This window comes from Callorhinus ursinus, unplaced genomic scaffold (assembly GCF_003265705.2).
Source record: "Callorhinus ursinus isolate GAN/ISIS: 27379988/994484 unplaced genomic scaffold, GSC_fseal_2.0 scaffold13, whole genome shotgun sequence".
NCBI lineage: Eukaryota > Metazoa > Chordata > Mammalia > Carnivora > Otariidae > Callorhinus > Callorhinus ursinus.
Genome location: NW_027397075.1, coordinates 48293686 through 48313739, shown reverse-complemented (window position 1 = coordinate 48313739; position 20054 = coordinate 48293686). Strand labels below are relative to the sequence as shown.

At 37.5% G+C, this 20054-nt stretch overlaps 1 pseudogene; it reads right to left on the bottom strand.

Moving 5' to 3' along the window:
- Positions 1 to 1355: 1355 nt before the first annotated feature.
- Positions 1356 to 3121, bottom strand: LOC112828858 (dnaJ homolog subfamily C member 2 pseudogene; annotated as a pseudogene).
- Between the last annotated feature and the right edge of the window lie 16933 nt (positions 3122 to 20054).

The following is a 20054-nucleotide window of genomic DNA, read 5'->3' as shown; positions in this document are numbered from 1 at the left end:
CAGCGTTAACTATATGATTTAGATGGTGTCTGCCAAGTTTCTCCACTGCAAGCCTACTCTTCTCTTTATAATTAATAAATATTTTGTGCAGAAGCACTTTAAAACAATGTAAATTTATTAATTTATATTAGCATGAACTCATAACTTCCCATTATATTCAATGGGTTACCAACTCTAAGATAATAGATTATATCTCTTTGAGGCTCAAATTGATCAGTGGGATCTCCTTCCAGCTAGCTTGTGTCCTTTTGTTGTTGCTGTATTACTTTCTATTTATTTATTTTTTATTGAGGTATAACTAACATGTAGCAATATGTTAATTTCAGGTATACAACATAATGATTTGATATTCATATACATAAGTCTAGTTAACATCCATCGCCATACATAGTTAACAAAAAAATTGTGTGTGATGAGAACTTTTAAGATCTATTCTCTTAGCAGCTTTCAAATATAGTATCATTAACTATATTTATATATTATAATACATAATATATTATTAACTATAATCACCATGCTGTACACTACATCCCCATGACTTATTTATTTTATAACTGGAAGTTGGTACCTTTTGTACTTTTTGACCTCCATCAACTACTTCACCTATCCCCACCCCTCGCCTTCAACAACCACTGATCTCTTCTCTATCTGTGAGCTTGGTTTTTCATTTGTTTTTTGAGTTTTTTAGATTCCACCTATAGATGAGATCATAAGTGAGATCATTCGTATTTCTCTGACTTATTTCACTTAGCACAATGCCCTCAAAGTCCATTCATGCTGTCGCACATGGCAAGACTTCATTCTTTTCTGTTTAAGATTTATTTACTTGGGGGGGCAGCTGAGTGGCTCAGTCCTGAAGCATCTGCCTTCAGCTCAGGTCATGATCCCGAGGTCCTGGGATCGAGCCCCCGCATCGGGCTCCCTGCTCAGCGGGAAGCCTGCTTCTCCGTCTCCCACTCCGCCTGCTTGTGTTCCCTCTCTCGCTGTGTCTCTCTGTCAGATAAATAAATAAAATTATGTGAGAGAGAGAGAGACAGACAGAGAGAGACAGAGAGTGGTGGGGAGGGGCAGAGGGAGAGGAAGTCTTAAGCCGACTCCGGGCTGTGCGCCGAGCCTGAGGCAGCGTTCGATCTCCCCACCCAAGATCATGACCTGAGTGGAAACCAAGAGTCTGCCGCTTAACCAAATGAGCCACCAGGCACCCCAAGACTTCACCTTTTTTATGGCTGAATAAAAGTCCCTTGTATATATACACCACAGTTTCTTTCTTTCTTTTCTTTTCTTTTCTTTTTTTTTTTTTTTTTGTATTTTCGGTTTTACTATAAAAATGCACACAAAACAAAAATTGTCCTAAGCTATTTCTTGGCTCTACTTGCACTCAGCACTTGCATTTGAGCAGCTTTCTTTTCTTTTACCATCTCAACAAGTCCCTTACATCGTTTCAGGCCATCCTTTGTCCTGCCAGGCACTGTTTCTGCTATGTGTTCCCAACCCTCTGGTATATTTACTGGGTATGTTTTCAAAGCTTGTTCCAAAAGCTTCTGTTCTTCTGTTGTCTGAGGGGTGAAATCTGTGTGTGGACCTTCCAATAGTTCTGAAGGTGTTGCCTTGTCTGCTTGAGGCACCACTCCATGTTCTTTTCAAAATTTATCAAAAACCTTTTTCTTTATGAGATCTTTTTGATGAGGGTCAAGTTTTTGAAGAGTCTTTATCGGTAACAACTTCAGCAGTTCTCTTGACTCCAGAAGAAGGATGTATGTTCATCCTTACTAGGATGTAGCAATTACTTCCCATGCTGAATTTGTTCCAGCAGGAAAGAGGTTCAGTTAGTTAGTAATTGCAGATCGTCTTCGGACCAATTTTTACTGCCATTTCTACTTCGCCAGCTGCTATGTCTGTGTTCTTAGATGCTACTGCTTGCGAACTTCAGGTTTCTCTCTCTTTTCTAACTTGTTCATTTATTTCTTCTGTTTTTCCAGAAGAGCCTTTCCTACTTCTTTAGTAGGTAGTGTGTGTCATTCAAACACTGTAAGCTTGCTAGTTCAAGCCAATTACAATTTTTTTTTCCAGTTCTTCCATCATTTTCACCTGCTCTGCCTCATTGTCAGAAAAGTGATTCCAGGTCTTATGTGAGTTTTGAAGTTTTTGCCTTTCCTTTTTAAGGGATTTTTTCTGGCTATCTTTTCCCTTCTTAGCCGGTAATGCTTATTGTCTGACTTCCTCCACTCCTTTCTCTTTGGTTAACCAAAATCTTCTAGTTCAGCTTGTCCTTGTTTTTTAGTTTTTCACTCCTTCCGTTTTGCTTCTGTTTTGGCTTTCTCTTCTGCTTCTTTCGTGGCTTTTTCTTCTTCCTTAATTTTGTTTTGTTTTTTTTTATCCTTGGATCACAGCATTATTGACTAATGTTCTTATTCTGTTCATTTCTTTTTTTTTCCTTTGTGCCCTTGTTGCTCTGTTCTGCTTTTCAATCCATCTCCTCTCATCATGACATTCTGCTTTTTCCTTTTCTTCTTCATTTAAATAAGAAAATTCTCTCCGAGAATCAAAATTATATCCAAAAGAATGAAATGCATCTATATCTTCTAATGATGAATTCCTAACACCAAGTTTAGGGCCTTTTATTTTTTCTTTTTATTTGACCATCTGGAAGGGAAAACACATCAAAGAAGGTGTCCTTTGCGTCACTTTTGGAAGGAGCCAAGTTATCAAAAGTAGGATCAACACTGTGGAATGCTTATCCTTTCACTGGATCAGATAGCATCTCATAAGCCTTAGTTGTGCAAGTGAACTAGTCCTTATCTCTTTCTTTATTGGTTCACCAGCTGCTTTCCATTTGTCTGAGTGGTGTTTTAAAACCATTGCCTTATCTTCTAGTCTTTTTTGGGATCAAGTGTTTTCAACCTGGAAACTCTTCTAACTACAACTCTTCATCTTCTGATTCTTCTGATAACTCTTTCTATCCTCCAGTCCTGAGAAGAGGCAGAAGCATTTTGTTTCTCCTCTTAACAAAAGCTTCAAACCACATTCCCAGAGGTTCAGCCTGACCGGGTATGAAGGCAGAGGTCAGAGTGTGGGTGATGGCGGTGACGTGGCCATCCGCAGCACTAGGCAGGAGCAGCATGAGGGCACCAAGCTACACCACATTTTCTTTATCCAACCATCCATTGACAGATACTTAGGTTGTTTCCATATCTTCATTATCGTAAATAATGCTGCCATTAACTTGGGGGTGAATATATCTTTTCAAGTTACTGTTTTCATTTTCTTCAGATAAATACCCAGAACTGGAATTGCTGGATCCTAGGGTAGCTCTATTTTTAATTTTTTTTTTTTTTTTTTTTTTTTTTTTTTTGCAGAAACTTCATACTGTTTTCCATAGTGGCTGCACCAACTTACATTCCCACCAGCAGTGTACAAGAGCTCTGTATTCTCCATATCCTCCCCAACACTTGTTATTTCCTCTCTCTTTCATAATAGCCATTCTAACAGGTGTGAGGGGATATCTCATTGTGGTTTGATTTGCATTTCCCTGATGATGAGTAATGTTGAGCAAAAGGGACAGGTACATTATAAATTGGCCATCTTTGTGTCTTCTTTGGAAAAATATATTCAGATCTTCTGCCTATTTTTTAATCAGATTGTTTTTTGCCATTGAGTTGCATGAGTTCTTTACCTATTTCGGATATTAGCTGTTTATCAGACACATGATTGGCAAATATTTTCTCCCACTCAGTAGGATGCCTTTTCATTTTGTTGATGGTTTCCTTTGCTGTGCCTATATCCCTTTGATATGGTCCTTCATTCCTAGAACACTTACTCTCTGGCTCAATAGGATATCCCAAAAGTTTCAACGGAGCCCTGGAATCAGTCATCTCTAGAAAGTTCTGATACTTTTTAGTAGAAAATGACATTTAAAAACCTTAATGAAAAGTGTGCTGGGTGCCTGGGTGGCTCAGTTGGTTAAGCGACTGCCTTCGGCTCAGGTCAGGACCTCGGAGTCCCGGGATCGAGTCCCGCATCGGGCTCCCTGCTCGGCGGCGAGGAGCCTGCTTCTCCCTCTGAACCTCTCCCCTCTCATGTGTGCTCTCTCTCTCATTCTCGCTCTCTCAAATAAATAAATCTTTAAAAAAAAAAAAAGAAAAGTGTGCTGATTGCTATTGGGGTGGAGAGGGGATGCTACTGCAAGGCCATCATACATACACATCACACACCTGTATCTATTTCCTTATTTTATTAATTTAAATTATTATATTCATTGAAATCATGAGTTCACACATATAACCAATTCCAACCTAACACCACAGTGTTCATTCTAGTTTTCTCCCTTTCCATTAGATAGTGAAAATCCTCACTCCCATTTTTCTTGTTATCTTTATCTTTTTTATTAACCCCCCCATTTGTAATCCATTTCCCATTATTGCCACCATCTTTTCCCTATATAGACAATGTCTTTATTCTGCTCAGGCTCTGAAACCTCCTGACCAGGCTTCCCTATACACATGGGTGTTCTTTTCACCCAGCTTGGGCTTCGACACTGCTCTAGGGGGCCCCGCCATGTGAACACCCTCCTTACCCGGCTCTGGCTCCCCACACACCACCCACCTCACAATGTCCATCTTAGTCTGACTTTAATATCTGAGCTTTTCAGAAAGGAGAAAAGAGGGGCACCTGGGTGGCTCAGATGGTTAAGCATCTGCCTTCGGCTCAGGTCATGTTCCCGGGGTCCTGGGATGGAGTCCTGCATCGGGCTCCCTGCTAGGCGGGGAGCCTACTTCTCCCTCTGCCTCTGCTTCTGTCTCTGTCTCTCTCTGACTCTCATGAATAAATAAAACATTTAAAAAAAAAAAAAGAAAGGAGAAAAGAAGCCAATTGATACATTGTCAAATCCTATTTTAAAACATGGGAATTGTTCTGGAGAATAAGAAATCACCAGAAACTTTGATTTGAAACTGCTAGAAAAAGATTTTCAGCAAATTAAAGCATTATTTTTTAATGAATTCTAACCATGAAGAAAATGTTTATTTCCCACGAAGATCTTATATCAACCAATAAGCAAAAATGTATTCATCTTATGCTACTTTGTGAAACTCCCCCTAACATATATATGACCCAGTGCAAGAGTACAAATGTAGACTCACATACCAACAGAAGAAATACTGGAAAGTTCTAACTCACATTAATAAGCTTTTAAATAAAATATGTTCTATTCTCTTACCTTGACAAATTATCTTTCATAACAAAAATTTTTAAATGTATGAAACTATGTTTTTTATATGAGCAAAAGTCAGCTAAATATCAAAAACAACTGAATTTAATTACTACTGCATGTCTTGGGTTCTGCTGATGAGTCAGTGATAACTGATGAGTAACAAAACAATCATTAATTACATTTATTCCATGATATTTACTTTTCTAGTTTCCATTCTAGCAAAATCACTAATTATGTGGTTATAATCAAGATTTTTTACATAGTTTATTTCTACTCTGAGTCATTTCTAATTAGATGGACTTTCTTGAACCAGAGATGTTCCTATATGTTTGTTTGATTGTTACTAATTTCAGTTTGGAGAAACTTTGCTGAAACAACAGCAACTAAAGGAAAATCTCTAAAGCATTACGTAGATTCAGAAACAAATCATGAATTTTTTGTATCATACTCAAACATTGTAATAAAGCTATATATGAAATTTATTGTAATTGCTAAATATTACAAACTATTTTAATTTCACCATATAAATCATTATCATTTAATAGTTTTTATCATCTCTTAAATCAATATCTATATCCAAACTTTAATATAAAGAATCAGTTACTACACATGTTATATCTAGACCTACATATATATCAATGTAAGAGTAATTTGAATCATTTAATATTACACAGATGTCATGTTCAGTTGTTGTAAGCAATTTAATATTCCCAGGTGTCATGTTCAGTTGTTGTAAGCAAGAAAGAAAATGGATACTAGGCAGTATTGGAATATGATAATTCATTATGTGAAAATCTATCATATTCATATTATCCCATAATATGGTAGAAAGGTAGAAATTGGCAAGTTAATTAATTTGCTTTTTTTCTCCTTACCTAAGCACTTCTACTGCTCAAATCCTTCCCTCAGAAGTGTTTGTTTCTAATGTTGGCAGTTGCACAATCTATAATCGTCACCACTCAGACACAGTCACTTTGAATTTTGAGGACACAGAGCAAGGGTGAATGCTGTTAGTCTAAAGAGGGGCTATTTAGGATTACAGGTCATGCCGTGCCACAGTTGAGTTCATCTCTTGTGTGACACTCAGTCCATACATCTATATTTGTGTGTGTGATAAGTGGAGCCCTCTGAGGCATAGCAAAGGCCACTTTGCTGAAGCCTAAGGGCAGTAATGCTATGCTGCCTATAGGGTGTTAAGTACTATATAAAATAACAGATGAAGTTATAAGGCATGGCCTATCTCTTTATAAGTTTGAAATCTAAATGGGGAGTGAACAGTGGAGGGGGAGGAGTACTAGGATCCATAAAGTGAACAAACACAATAAGACTGAAAGTTGCCCAAATGTCAAGAAATAGAAGGCACTTTGTACATATTACCCACTGAATCCCCCTAAGTCCCAGGCTGTCCCAAGGACAGGGACGGTCTCAGTAGCCACGGAGCTACAAAATCAATGCACAATAAATGTCGAGGATGAAAGAAAGGAGCATATGGCCCCTGAATTGATGAACTCAAGCTTCTACTGCCTTAAAATTGTTCTTCTCACCCCCAATTTGTCCTTCACTTCTTTCTTTCTCCTACCTGCCCTCTTAATTCTTCTTTACCCCCTCAAAGGCATAACCTTAGAAGTTAAGCTTATGCACTTTTATAGGTTTAAGACGCCAATGCGTGTTTGATTTTGTCCTTCCCACTTGACTTTCTTGTAATTAATATTTACCGTGGGAGTGTTGTACATACTAATAGACGCATTTAACAATTTAACTGACATCAGGGAATTTTTTTTTCCTATGCATCCTATGTGATTTCATTTCTGTTGATGAAGGTTCTGACAAGGAAGTGAGGCACAGCAATCCTTAACTTTGTTAGAGATGTTTTTACAACAAAGTAACATCCTTGAGATGATTTTCCAGACCTGTTAAAAATGGGAAGTCTTAATCATGCCCAGTATCTAAGAGAAGAGAAATAGCTAATGTGGAATGAACCCAAATTGTTCTTCATCTGTTGTGGAATGGAGCTACATACACACAATCCTCACACAAACACTCGCAGGCATGCTCTAATTCACCCTCTTAAATGCCTGATACTTGATCCTATCTTGGTTAGCTCTGCTTGCTTTAATTATGATCAAAAGCTGGGAGTTGAGAAATAATTCAGATATTTGTCAAGCACCCACAAAGTTCATGATACCATATGAGGTCCTTGGAACATAGTGTACAGAGGAGACAGTCCTATTCTTCAAGAGCATATAATCTAAGAAGAAAGGAAATAAGAACACATAATTACAGTAACTACAAAATGAATAGGTCAAAGACTGCATTTCCAAGTTAGAGAATGGGTTGAATCAATTCAAGTCTTACCAAAATGCTGGTTTGCACAAAAGCATACACAAAAGGAAAGAAAGAAGCCAACTGAGAGCATGATACATTTGACTTAACTTTTTAAAATTAAGGTAAAATTTACATACAGTGAAATGCATAGATATTAAGTATACAATTCAATGGGTTTTAGCAAAAGTACATACTCGTGTAACAAAATAGCAATTATGATACAGAGTATTTCCATCACCCCAGATAATTCACTAACATCTGTAGGACCTTATATAGTGATAGCCCCTCTTTAATCGCTGATTTTAGTAATTTGTATTTCTTCTCCTTTTTTCTTGGTCGGTTTTATTATTTCTTTCAAAAATCCAACTTTATTAATTATTCTCTATTGTTTATATATTTTCTGTTTTATTGATTTCTGCTCTTTATTTTTTTTCCTTGTACTTTTTTTTTACTTTAATTTGCTCTTTTTCTAGCTTCTTAATGTAGAAACTGAGGTCATTGATTTGAGAATTTGCCATTTTCTGACATAAACGTTTTTAAAAAGTAAAACATTTCTTTATAACTTTTGATGTATTTGTTATTGTCATTCAGTTTGAATATTTTCTACTTTCCCCTATGATGTTTCCTGACACACAGCTTATAGAGAAATGAGTTGTTTAATTTCCAAATATCGGGAGTTTCTTTAGGTATTTTATTTGTTATTAATTTCTAATTTAGGGCGCCTAGGTGGCTCAGTTGGTTAAGCGACTGCCTTCGGCTCAGGTCATGATCCAGGAGTCCCTGGATCTAGTCCCGCATCGGGCTTCCTGCTTGGCAGAGAGTCTGCTTCTCCCTCTGACCCCCCCCCGTCATGTGTTCTCTCTCTCTCTCTCTCATTCTCTCTGTCTCAAATAAATAAATAAATAAAAATCTTAAAAAAAAAACTTAAAAAAATTCTAATTTAATTTCATGGTTATTTTTTTTTTAATATTTATTTATTTATTTATTTATTTATTTATTTGTCAGAGAGAGAGCACACAAGCAGGGGGAATGGCAGACAGAGGGAGAAGCAGGCTCCCCACTGAGCAGGGAAACCAATATGGGACTTGATCCCAGGACCCTGGGACCATGACCTGAGCTGAAGGCAGACGCTTAACAGACTGAGCCACCCAGGCATCTCTAATTTCATTATGTTCTGAGAATATAGTCTATAAGATTTCAACCTTTTGAAATTTATACAGAATTATTTTATGAGCTAGCATATGGTCTGTCTTGGCAACCACTCCATATTCACTTTGAAAGAATTCATATTCTGCAGTTGTTAGGTGAAATATTCTATAGATTTCAATTAAGTCAAGTTGATTAACCTATCTTCTATATCCCTATTGATTTTGTCTACTTGTTTTATCCACTTGTTACATTAATTACTGACAGAGGTATGTTAAAAATTGTGCATCTGTCTCTTTCTCCCTTTTGTTCTGTCAGTTTTGCTTCACATATTTTGAAGTTCTATTATTAGGTTTATAGATACTTAAGAATTTTATATCTTCTTGATGAATCAATCTTTTCATCATTATAAAATGTTCCCCCTTTACCTCTGGTGATGCTCTTTGAAGTCTACTGTTCATGATATTAATATAATAACAACTACTTTCTTGTGCTTATTGCCTGCATGATCTATCTTTTCTCCTTCTTTTACTTTGAACTGTGTTTATTTTTAAAGTACATTCTTCCATAGACAGCTGCATCTCTCTCTCTCTTCTTTTTAATCCATTCTGATCATCTTATTCTTTTAACTGCAGTATTTAATCCATTTACAGTGAATATAATTATTGATATCATTGAGACTGGGTTTACAATCTTTTTAGTTTTCTATATATCCCATCTATTAGTTCTTCTCTCCCTCCTTTCTTTTTTCTTTTGGCTTAATCAAATTATTTTTAATATTACATTTCAATTCTTCTCTTGTTTCTTTAGCAAAAAATCTTTGCATTATTTTTAGAGGTTGCTCTAGGAATTACAATATGTACCTTTAACTTACTACAGTTTAATTAGGGTTAATATTGAACACATAAAATTAAAAGAGTATATTGTACAGTTCCATTCCTAGCCCTCCATATTTTGTGCCTTTTTTTGTGGAAGGTAGCTATGCTTACCATTGCTTGGATCCCTTTTTTGTGATATATTTCATTGTTACTTATGTTGTAAATCCCACTATGAAATGTTACTATTTTTGCTTTAAATTATATGTTTTTAAAAGAAATTAAGCAGTCTAATGTTTACAATTAGAATCACAGCAGGAAAAAAGAGAGTGAGTGGAGCAGAACATACATTTCTTGAAGAAATAATAACTAAAAATTTCAAATTTCAAAATTTTCCAAGCTTTGTGAAAAACATATACTTAGTCATGTATTTATTCAAGAAGCTTAGTGAACCCCAAGTTTGACAAAGACAAGTACACACACACACACACACACACACAAGCTGGAGAAAAAGAGATACATTACATACAGAGGAACAATGATAAGAATGACAGCTAAATTCTCATTAGAAACAATGGAGGCCAGAATACAATGAATATCTCTTAAAGAGCTGAACAGAAAAAAAGAAAAAGCTTACCATATGATCCAACAATTGCACTACTGGGTATTTACCCCAAAGATACAAATGTAGGGATCCGAAGGGGTATGTGCACCCCAATGTTTATAGCAGCAATGTCCACAATAGCCAAACTGTGGAAAGAGCCAAGATGTCCATCGACAGATGAATGGATAAAGAAGATGTGGTATATATACACAATGGAATATTATGCAGCCATCAAAAGGAATGAGATCTTGCCATTTGCAACGACGTGGTTGGAACTGGAGGGTGTTATGCTGAGTGAAATAAGTCAATCAGAGAAAGACATGTATCATATGACCTCACTGATATGAGGAATTCTTAATCTCAGGAAACAAACTGAGGGTTGCTGGAGTGCGGGTGGTGTGGGAGGGATGGGGTGGCTGGGTGATAGACATTGGGGAGGGTATGTGCTATGGGGAGCGCTGTGAATTGTGCAAGACTGTTGAATCACAGATCTCTACCTCTGAAACAAATAATGCAATATATGTTAAGAAAAAAAAAGAAGAAGATAGCAGGAGGGGAAGAATGAAGGGGAGTAATCGGAGGGGGAGACAACCATGACGATGGACTCTGAAAAACAAACTGAGGGTTCTAGAGGGGAGGGGGGTGGGGGGATGAGTTAGCCTGGTGATGGGTATTAAAGAGGGCACATTCTGCGTAGAGCACTGGGTGTTATGCACAAACAATGAATCATGGAACACTACATCAAAAACTAATGATGTAATGTATGGTGATTAACATAACAATAAAATTTAAATAAATAAATAAATAAATAAATAAAATCTTTTAAAAAAAAAGAAAAAGCTTTTAGCACAGAATTCTAAATGCAGCAAAAATATCTTTCAAAAGTAAGAGTGAAAGTCCAGTTTCCCATATTTACAGGGTTAAGTATTCAAGCAAATCCATCCACAGATAACAATTATGAAATCTGGACAAAATTTTTTTTTAAAATAACTATTTAAAGGTATTCAAAAAAAAACCACAAGAGAGTTTCCACTTGAAAATCCACAACTGAGGGGTGCCTGGGTGGCTCAGTCAGTTAAGCATGTGCCTTCAGCTCAGGTCATGATCTTGGAGTCCTGAGATCCAGCCGCACATCAGGCTCCCTGCTCAGCAGGGAGTTTGCTTCTCTTCCTGCCCCTCACCCTGCTCGTGTTCTTTCTCTCTCACTCTCTTTCTCTCTCTCAAATAAATAAATAAAATCCTGAAAAAAATAAATAAATAAATTGGTACAACCATTAAAAAAAAAATCCACAACTGAAGTAGGTAAGAATTGTGTCTGTGATGTTTTTGTCATAAAATATTCTCCCAAACTCCATATATCCAGAAGCAGAAAACTAAAGCCTTACTCATTTAGTGTGACAGGGGACAGAGTTCAAGACTGAAGGAGCAGCTAAAAATTTAGAGATGTAATCCTAAAAGGGCAAAAGTGTCAAAACCTGAGTATAAATCTGCCCATATTCCTGGCCAACCACTAGTTTATAATCACATGGGACATACCAATGGAATGTTTTAAACAGTTTTAGTCCAGTCAAGTTAACTGCTTATTAAAATAAAAAACCAACAATCCTTAGAAGAATATAAGAATATCCAGTGTTGGGTACCTGGGTGGCTCAGTCGGTTGAGCATCCAACTCTTGGTTTTGGCTCAGGTCATGATCTCATGGGTCATGAGATGGAGCTCCATGTCAGACTCTGCACTCAGTGGGGAGTCTGCTTGAGATTCTTTCCCTCTGCCCTTCCCCTGACTTGTGCTCACTCACTCTCTCTCTCAAAAATAAATAAATAAATCTTAAAAAAAAAGAATATCCAGTGTTGATAAAATGCATTGTCTATAATATTGTTTTTAATAAAAAATTACTAGCCATACAAAAAAACAGGAAAGCATGACACATTCAGGGAGAAAGGAGATCAATATATAGTGATTCCAAGTGGGCCTAATGTTGTATATAGAAGTCAAAGATTTCAAATCAGCTATTATAAAGAATTAAAATGTGTTCAAAGAACTAAAGGAAAGAGTAGTCTCAACGTTCAGATAAAGAATCTCAATAGATATGAGGAAAATATTTTTTAATAAAGAACAAATACAAATTCTAGAGTGAAAGGTAGAATAGAAATGGAAAGTTCACTACATGGACTCAACTTCACATTTTATCTGGTAGAAGGCAGAATCAGTGAACTTTAAAGAGATCAAAAAAATTATTCAATATGAAGAATAATGAGAAAAAAGATTGAAGCATTTTCAAAAACCTGTCAGACAATGTAACTGGAGTTGCAAAATAAGAGAAGAGAGTGTGGGACAGGAAAAATATTTGATGAGTGATGGTTGAAAATTTCCCAAACTTGGTGGGAAATATTAATTTGCATATTCAATAAGCTCAACAAACCTCCAAAACAGGATAAATGCAGTGAAAACCACAGCTAGTTAGCACATCAGTGTCAAACTGCTAAAAACCACTAACACTGTATGCTAATTATACTGGAATTTAATTATTTAATTAATGTTTTAAAACTGCTGAAAACCGAAAATAAAGAAAAATCTCAAAAACATATATTTTATCTGGTGTCCTTATGGTAGGTAGTGGGAGAGGAAATCCAAGACCAATTATTCCGGTAATGGTTGGAAAGGAGAAGCCTATACATTCATTTTAAGTCTGGTTCTCCTAAGACCAGATGATTAACTAGTGCCCATTCTACCTTTATTCCTGTTATGCTTTACATGTCCTGTTACTTAATTTTAGGATTGCTTTGTACATCCTACGACTACCACTTTTTTTTTTAAGACTTATTTATTTATTTTCGAGAGGGAGAGAGCATGGGGAGGTGTAGAGGGAAAGAATCTCAAGCAGACCCCATGCCAAGAGTGGAGCCCAATGACAGGGAGCTCAGTCTCCTGACCACGGGACCACAACATGAGCCAAAATCAAGAGTCAGAGACTTAAGCGACTAAGACACCCAGGCATCTCACTACTCCTTTTGAACCTATCTCTATTGGTCAGCTCAGGTTGCTATAACAAAATACCACAGACTGGGTGGCTTAAACAACAGCGCATTATTCCTCACAGTTCTGAAAGCGGGAAGTCTAAGATCAAGGTGCCAGCAGATTTAGTTCCCAACAAGAGCTCTTTTCTTGGCTTGTAGATGTCTGTCTTCTTGCTGTGTGCTCATGTGGTGGAGAGAAAAAGAACTCTAATGTCTCTTCCTCTTTTTATAAAGACACTAATCCCGTCACGAGGGCCTGCTCTCATGACCTCATCTAAACCTAATTACCTCCCAAAGACCACACCTCCAAATACCACCACATTGGGTATTTTGGAGGGACACAAACCTTCAAGCCCTAACACTATCATTGGTCCTCTTGAAGCAATCAAAACAACCGCTCTGCTACTTTTGATGAAGTTTTGGTTAAGTCTCCAGCATTTAAAAAATAAACTCCTTGGACTTCTCTTAAGGCAAACTACTAAATTTCATCTGTTTGTTTATTTGAGAAACAAGATGCACTTGAAGACCTGAATTTAGGAACAGGGGTAGGAGGAAGGTTAACATCTAACACAGGACATTTAGACAGCTGTCAAACATTCCAGATTGGTTCTTTGACTTTCTTTTCCTTCTTTTATCTTTTTCTGGGTCACTATCCTGGGAGTCGGAATAAGAATATGGTTTAACATAATGTTAGAATGATCATGGAAGGAGAGGGAAAGTTTTCATCTAAAACATTCTGCTTGGGGCACCTGGGTGGCTCAGTGGGTTACGTGTCTGCCTTTGGCTCAGGTCGTGATCCCAGGGTCCTGAGATCGAGTCTGGCATTGGGCTCCTTGCTCAGTGGGGAGCCTGCTTCTTCTTCTTCTGCCATTCACCCTCTTCCCCACTTATGCTCTCTGGCTCTATCTCTCTGTCAAATAAATAAATAAAATCTTTTAAAAATTAAAAAAAAAAAACATTCTACTTCTCCCTGTCCCCTCCTTCAAATCCACAGATGATAGGCTGAATTAATATATTTTAAGAATCATTGACATGGTACTTCCCAATCTTCTTTTCCTTTACTTAGAAGAAAAAAATTCTTCTCTTATCACAGGCCAGAATTAATATTAAATATTTATTTAACTGGACTCCTTTTATTTCCAGGACTGATTTAACAGTGATAGCCTAGGCTGATACTGGAACAAAATTGAAACAATTACGTCTGAAAATAAATGATACCCACATAATGAATTTGAGTACTATATTTTAGCTATACTTCAAGTAAATTTTAAGGTTTTTTGGAAGCACGTTGCCAGTTCAAATTGAAGGGAGTATGTAGCTGGTTTTTGTTTTTTTTTTTTTAATAAAACTATTGAGTAAATCTGGTCCACAAAAATATTGTCCAAAACAACCTAAAGTAATAGCTGTTTGATTAAGTTCTACCCCTTGAGAAGGGAAGGCAGTATTTTTACCTTGAGCATTGTATGGAATATCTTTAGGAGAACTGGAAGTTTTGTTTGGTTTTGGTTTTGTTTTTTTACAGACATCACTACCTTTAATATAGTGGTGAACGCCATGCTGTGAGGGAAGAATAACGGATGGAAAAATTGAGTGAGAGAAAGGGCCATGTTGGAATTCCTTAGGACTTAACCACAGTGGCATTCCCCCAGACCAGAGTGGGCACATTTCAACAGAACCAAATTCTGAGTTTGGTGAGTTGTGTTTTCATTTATAACTCTAATCACATTTCTAGTTGTTCTGCATTTTCTTCTTGGCAGTCCTAACTATTGACACAAGGGACAAATTGGTCAAATTTGTGGCTACAATCGGGATTCCTTGTACTTCACAGGACTTGTGTTTACCTTTTACAGCCTGGAGTATAAGACTCCATCCAAAATCAAGCAAGTGAGAGGTTTAAAATGCAATGTGGAGAGATGGAATTTTCCAGCCCTTGAGATAGGCAAGAGAACAAGAAATCTGTATTCTTACAAGAATTTAGTTTAGGTTTATTTACTTTTCTCAGTACATTTTTTTTTTTTTTTTTTGACAGAGAGAGACACAGCAAGAGAGGGAACACAAGCAGGGGGAGTGGAAGAGGGAGAAGCAGGCTTCCTGCAGAGGAGGGAGCCCGATGCAGGGCTCGAACCCAGGACCCTGGGATCATGGCCTGAGCCAAAGGCAGACGCTTAACAACTGAGCCACCCAGGCACCCCTCAGCACATTTTACCCGCATGAAATATGAGGGGAAAATTACTTTACCTTGGATCTCTGTAAATTCCAAATTCCTCTGACTGTAATGCAGAGAAATTTTGGAAAACAGGTCCAGATTGTTAATTGCCTGTCAGTTTGATTTTGCTCTCCACATTGAGATAAACCTGACAAGCTTGTCAGAGAACCTGTAGCCTCCTTGATTTTCTTCTACTTCCTTTCTCAAAGAGTCCCCTTCTTGCATACCCAAACATTCTGAATCTTTTTTTATCTCTTAGCCCCCCAAATTCTGGACATCGGGGGTTTTTATTTGTTTGTATGTTTTTGTTTTGATGTTTTCTTAGCCAGAGTGCAGAGAATAGGCTTATCTCCTCTTGTTCCAATGGGCCTGAGCTCTGCCCACTTTGGGGGGTAAAACAGCCTCAAAGCCTGGCTGTTAAGTACAAAGCGTTAAAGGAACCAAACCATGTTAAAAAATTAAATGTCAGGAAATGATTCTATTCCCTGTCTAGGGCATGTACGTCAGGTTCACTGAGCAAGTACTTGGGTGTTTGAGGGAAAACTTGCACTTTTAGGTTAAGGAAGAGTGCTTCTAGTTATACGGAGGATTTTCAAAACTATTAGAAAACCCGCTGCATGGAAGTCATTCTAACCAAGAATTTCTGTTGAACTGTTAAATTTCACTTAAAAAGTAAATCAGCCTCCCCAACAAGTATATGAATTAACCCTGGGATCAAGTTCACATATCTCATGGCTACTTATAATATGAGTCTACACAGTCAAGCAACATGGAGGGCATGGCAACCCCTGTTGTTTATACTGGCGACGTGGGAGCAATATAAACAACTAGTCTGGATGGTCAGGACATCTGAAAGGCCCATAGACAATCACATAATTTAATTCTTTTCATTTTCATCATCTGTGTGAGAGAGGGGATGCTGGACAAAGTCTACAAAATTGGCTTTATCCCAGGGTTTCCAAATCTAAGTGATCATAAAAATTATCTGTGAGCTTTGTGAAAATACTTTCTAAGCCTCACCTCACAGACCTGAATCAGCAGTAGGACTTCGAAATTTATATAATTTGAAAAGCTCTCTGGTTGATTAGTGATCAGCTAGGCTTTTGAGAACCATTGCTTTAATTTCTTCTCTAATATAGTATAAAATAATTCTTAAATTAAATTAGGAGGATAATATGCCAAATTATAATTGAGTATCTCCATGACTAAACTCAGTGGTTTTGCATAGTGACCAAAATAATGTTGGCAAAGTCAGAAAATTTTTACTTAAGTTATTTAAGGATTCATGGCTGTGAATAAAGCTAGCCTGACTCTGGAGGGCTTTCTCTGTGTAGATTGCTCTTCCCTCTCCCTACCATCCCCTTCACTTGAGTAAATTACTTTATTCCCCAATAAAATATCTTTATTATTGTTGTTAGATTGTACAAAGAAGTGTAAGCATGGCAAAAAATTTAAACAAATAAAGTAAAAAAAAACAAAAAAGGAAACATGATTTCAAACTCTACCATGTTCAGATAACTCCCATTAATTTTGGATCCATCCTTTCATAAAACTCTTTATGTAGAAATAGAAATGCATAACTCTAAATATGCATTTATACAACTGCTATAGATTAAATCATTGATTAGAAATATTAACTCCCTCTCCTAGCCCCACTTCCATGAGTAAAGCATACTTCCCAATCCCTTGACTTTCTCACTCCCTTTGGCCAATCAATGACAATGTACCAGTTTCAAGCCTAGGCCTGTGGATGCCTCTCATATCTTCTACTGACCTCTTGAGATTCTGCTATTCCATAAGAAGAGCTTGCCCTAGCCCTCCCACTGATCCTACTTTGTGCAAAACCTCTGCTGGTCCAGTCAAGTCCAGCTGTAGAAGATATGCTTATTGCTCTATGTCAATGAGAGTTTCCAAATTTTTTTTCTTTTTGAGAGAGAGCGAGGGCAAGCACGAGCAGGGGAAGGGGCAGAGGGAGAAGCAGACTCCCTGCTGAGCAGGGAGCCCAATGTGGGACTCGATCCCCGGACTCCAGGATCATGACCTGAGCCGAAGGCAGTCGCTTAACCGACTGAGCCACCCAGGCGCCCTGAGAGTTTGTAACTCTTTGTTACACAACTATATATAGGCAGTGAAAAACATTTTTTAAATAATGAATTGTACAGTATTAGCCATACATGCATGAACACCGTATTTTTTCAGATTTTGTTGTTGATTTTGGTTCGTTTGCTTGCTTACTACATCTCTGCCACTCTCCTTACCATATCCTCTCCTCCAACCCCCATGTATCCAATGTTACCAATCCATATTGCATCTTTTGTACCTTTTTTTCATTTCTGTATAATTATACACAAACATATAAACATATACATAAAGGAGGATTGTCACTGTTTGTTTTACAAAAGTAGATAGTGGGGTGCCTGGGTGGCTCAGTCGTCATGATCGCAGGGTCCTGGGATCGAGCCCCACGTGGGGCTCCCCGCTCGGCGGGAAGCCTGCTTCTCCCTCTGCCACTCCGCCGGCTTGTGTTCCCTCTCTCGCTGTCTCTCTCTCTGTCAAATGGATGAATAAAAATCTTTAAAAAAAAATAGGGTAGTATTACAACTATGAGGTATCATGAAGGATAAGTGCAAGCACATATATATGCCCTTATTAAATAAAAATGAAGTCATCAGGGTGGGCCTTAATGCAATATGATTGTATCCATACAAGAAGAGAAAATTTGGATACAAACACACAGAGGGAAGACTATGAAAAGGCATAGGTAGAAGACAGCCATCCACAAGCCCAAGTGAGAGGTCCAGAAAAAAAAATAGCCCTGCCAACATCTTAATTTCAGACTTCTAGCCTCCAGAACTGTGAGAAAATAAATTTCAGGTGTTTAAGCCACCTGGTACTTTGTTATGGCAGCCTTAGCAAACTAATAAGGATGGATAGGAGAAATCCATTAAAAGACATAGGAAAAAGGGTATTTATACATTTCTGGTGGAAATGTGAGTTCTTCTTTTTTTTTTGAAACGTGAATTCTAACAGCCTTTTTGTAAAGCGATTTAGCTATTAAAAATTTGTTTCTGGTTCTTTTGCCACTACAACAATGCAATTAAAAATATATACATGCATTTATTCTCACTGAATAAGCCTTTATTTCTATGGACAAATTCCCGAGAGTGGAAATGCTGGCACCGGATCATTAAAAAAAAAAAAAAAAAAAGCTTTTCTTGTGGGTTCCCCAGAGTCCTATTGTTCCTGCAATTACTCTATAAAATTGCTGCTCTCAAAATATTTCATTTCCTAAAACCCAAGCAGCATATTAAATATGAAAATCACTTAGGAAAATCACTGTCAACAAAATAAAAGGTAGCACAACTCTGTAACAATGTAGTTTATGTTCATTTTCTACGGCTGCATAACAGATTACCACCAATTCAGTGGCTTAAAGCAACATGTTTATTATTTCACAGTTTCTGTGGGTCAGGAGACTAGGGATGGCTTGGCTGGGTCCTCTGCAAGGCTGAAGTGAAGGTGTTAGCGGTGGTGTGTTCTCATGTGCAGGCTCAGCTGGGGGAAATGCTGCTTCTAAATCAATTTTGGCTGTTGGTAGAATTCAGTTCTTTGTAGTTGTAAGACCAGCTTTTTACTGGCTGGAAGCTGGAGGCCACCAGTGGTGCCTTGTCATTGGGTTTCCCCAGCTATGCCATTTCCTTCATCAGGCCAGCAAATACCCTGTAAAGTGAGTCTGCTAGCAAGACAGAGTCTTATACAACATAATCACAGGAGTCCATCACCTTTGTCATATTCTATTGGTTAGAAGCAAGTCACAAGTCCTGTCTACACTCAAGGGAGGGGATTACACAAAGATGTGAACACCAATTGACAGAAGTCATGATAGCCATCTTAGACTCTCTCTGCCACACAGATTTAAAATCTTTCTTGTCTGTGAGTTAAGACATACACTCCTTTTGTTGGTACTCTACTAATCAGACTTATCTGAAGTCAGTGTGCCTGACTTCCCAAAATAAGTCAGTAAGATACCTGGTATTTCTTGCTCCTTTCCTGGACTTTCTATGGCTTGATATTGAGTTCACTGGCGTTGTTATGATTAAATTCAAATCAGCAAACATTTGGTGTTTTTTTTAAGATTTTATTTATTTATTTGAGAGAGAGAGAAAACATGAGTGGGGGCAGGGGTGGGAGCAGAGGGAGAGGGAGAAGCAGACCGCTTGCTGAGCAGGAAGCCTGACATGGAGCTCAATCTCCAGACACCAGGATCATGACCTGAGTCGAAGGCAGATGCTTAACTGACTGAGTCACCCAGATGCCCCCAAATCAGCAAACATTTGTTAAGTATCTTCTAGGTAATCATTTTCTCAGAGGTTGTGAGAGGTCGGATCACTTCCATTTTTTGAGGTACTATTACACTAAAAATTGGAAGGAATTTCTAATAAGGATTACATCATTGTTAAATATTTTAAATGGAAATTTTAGAACTAAAAAATATAGTATCTGAAATAAAAAATTCCCTAGATAGATTTAATAGTGAAACAAAGTTGAGAGCAAAGCAAGTTAGATCAATAGAAATTGTTCAATCTAAGAAAATAGAAAATTTTGGGAAAATTAACAGAGTCTTAGGAATCTGAAGGACAATATCAAAAGGGCCGACATAGAGGATGGGGGAAAAGATGGCAGAGGAGCAGGGGACCCTATTCCAACCAGTCCCCGGAACTGAGCTGGATCT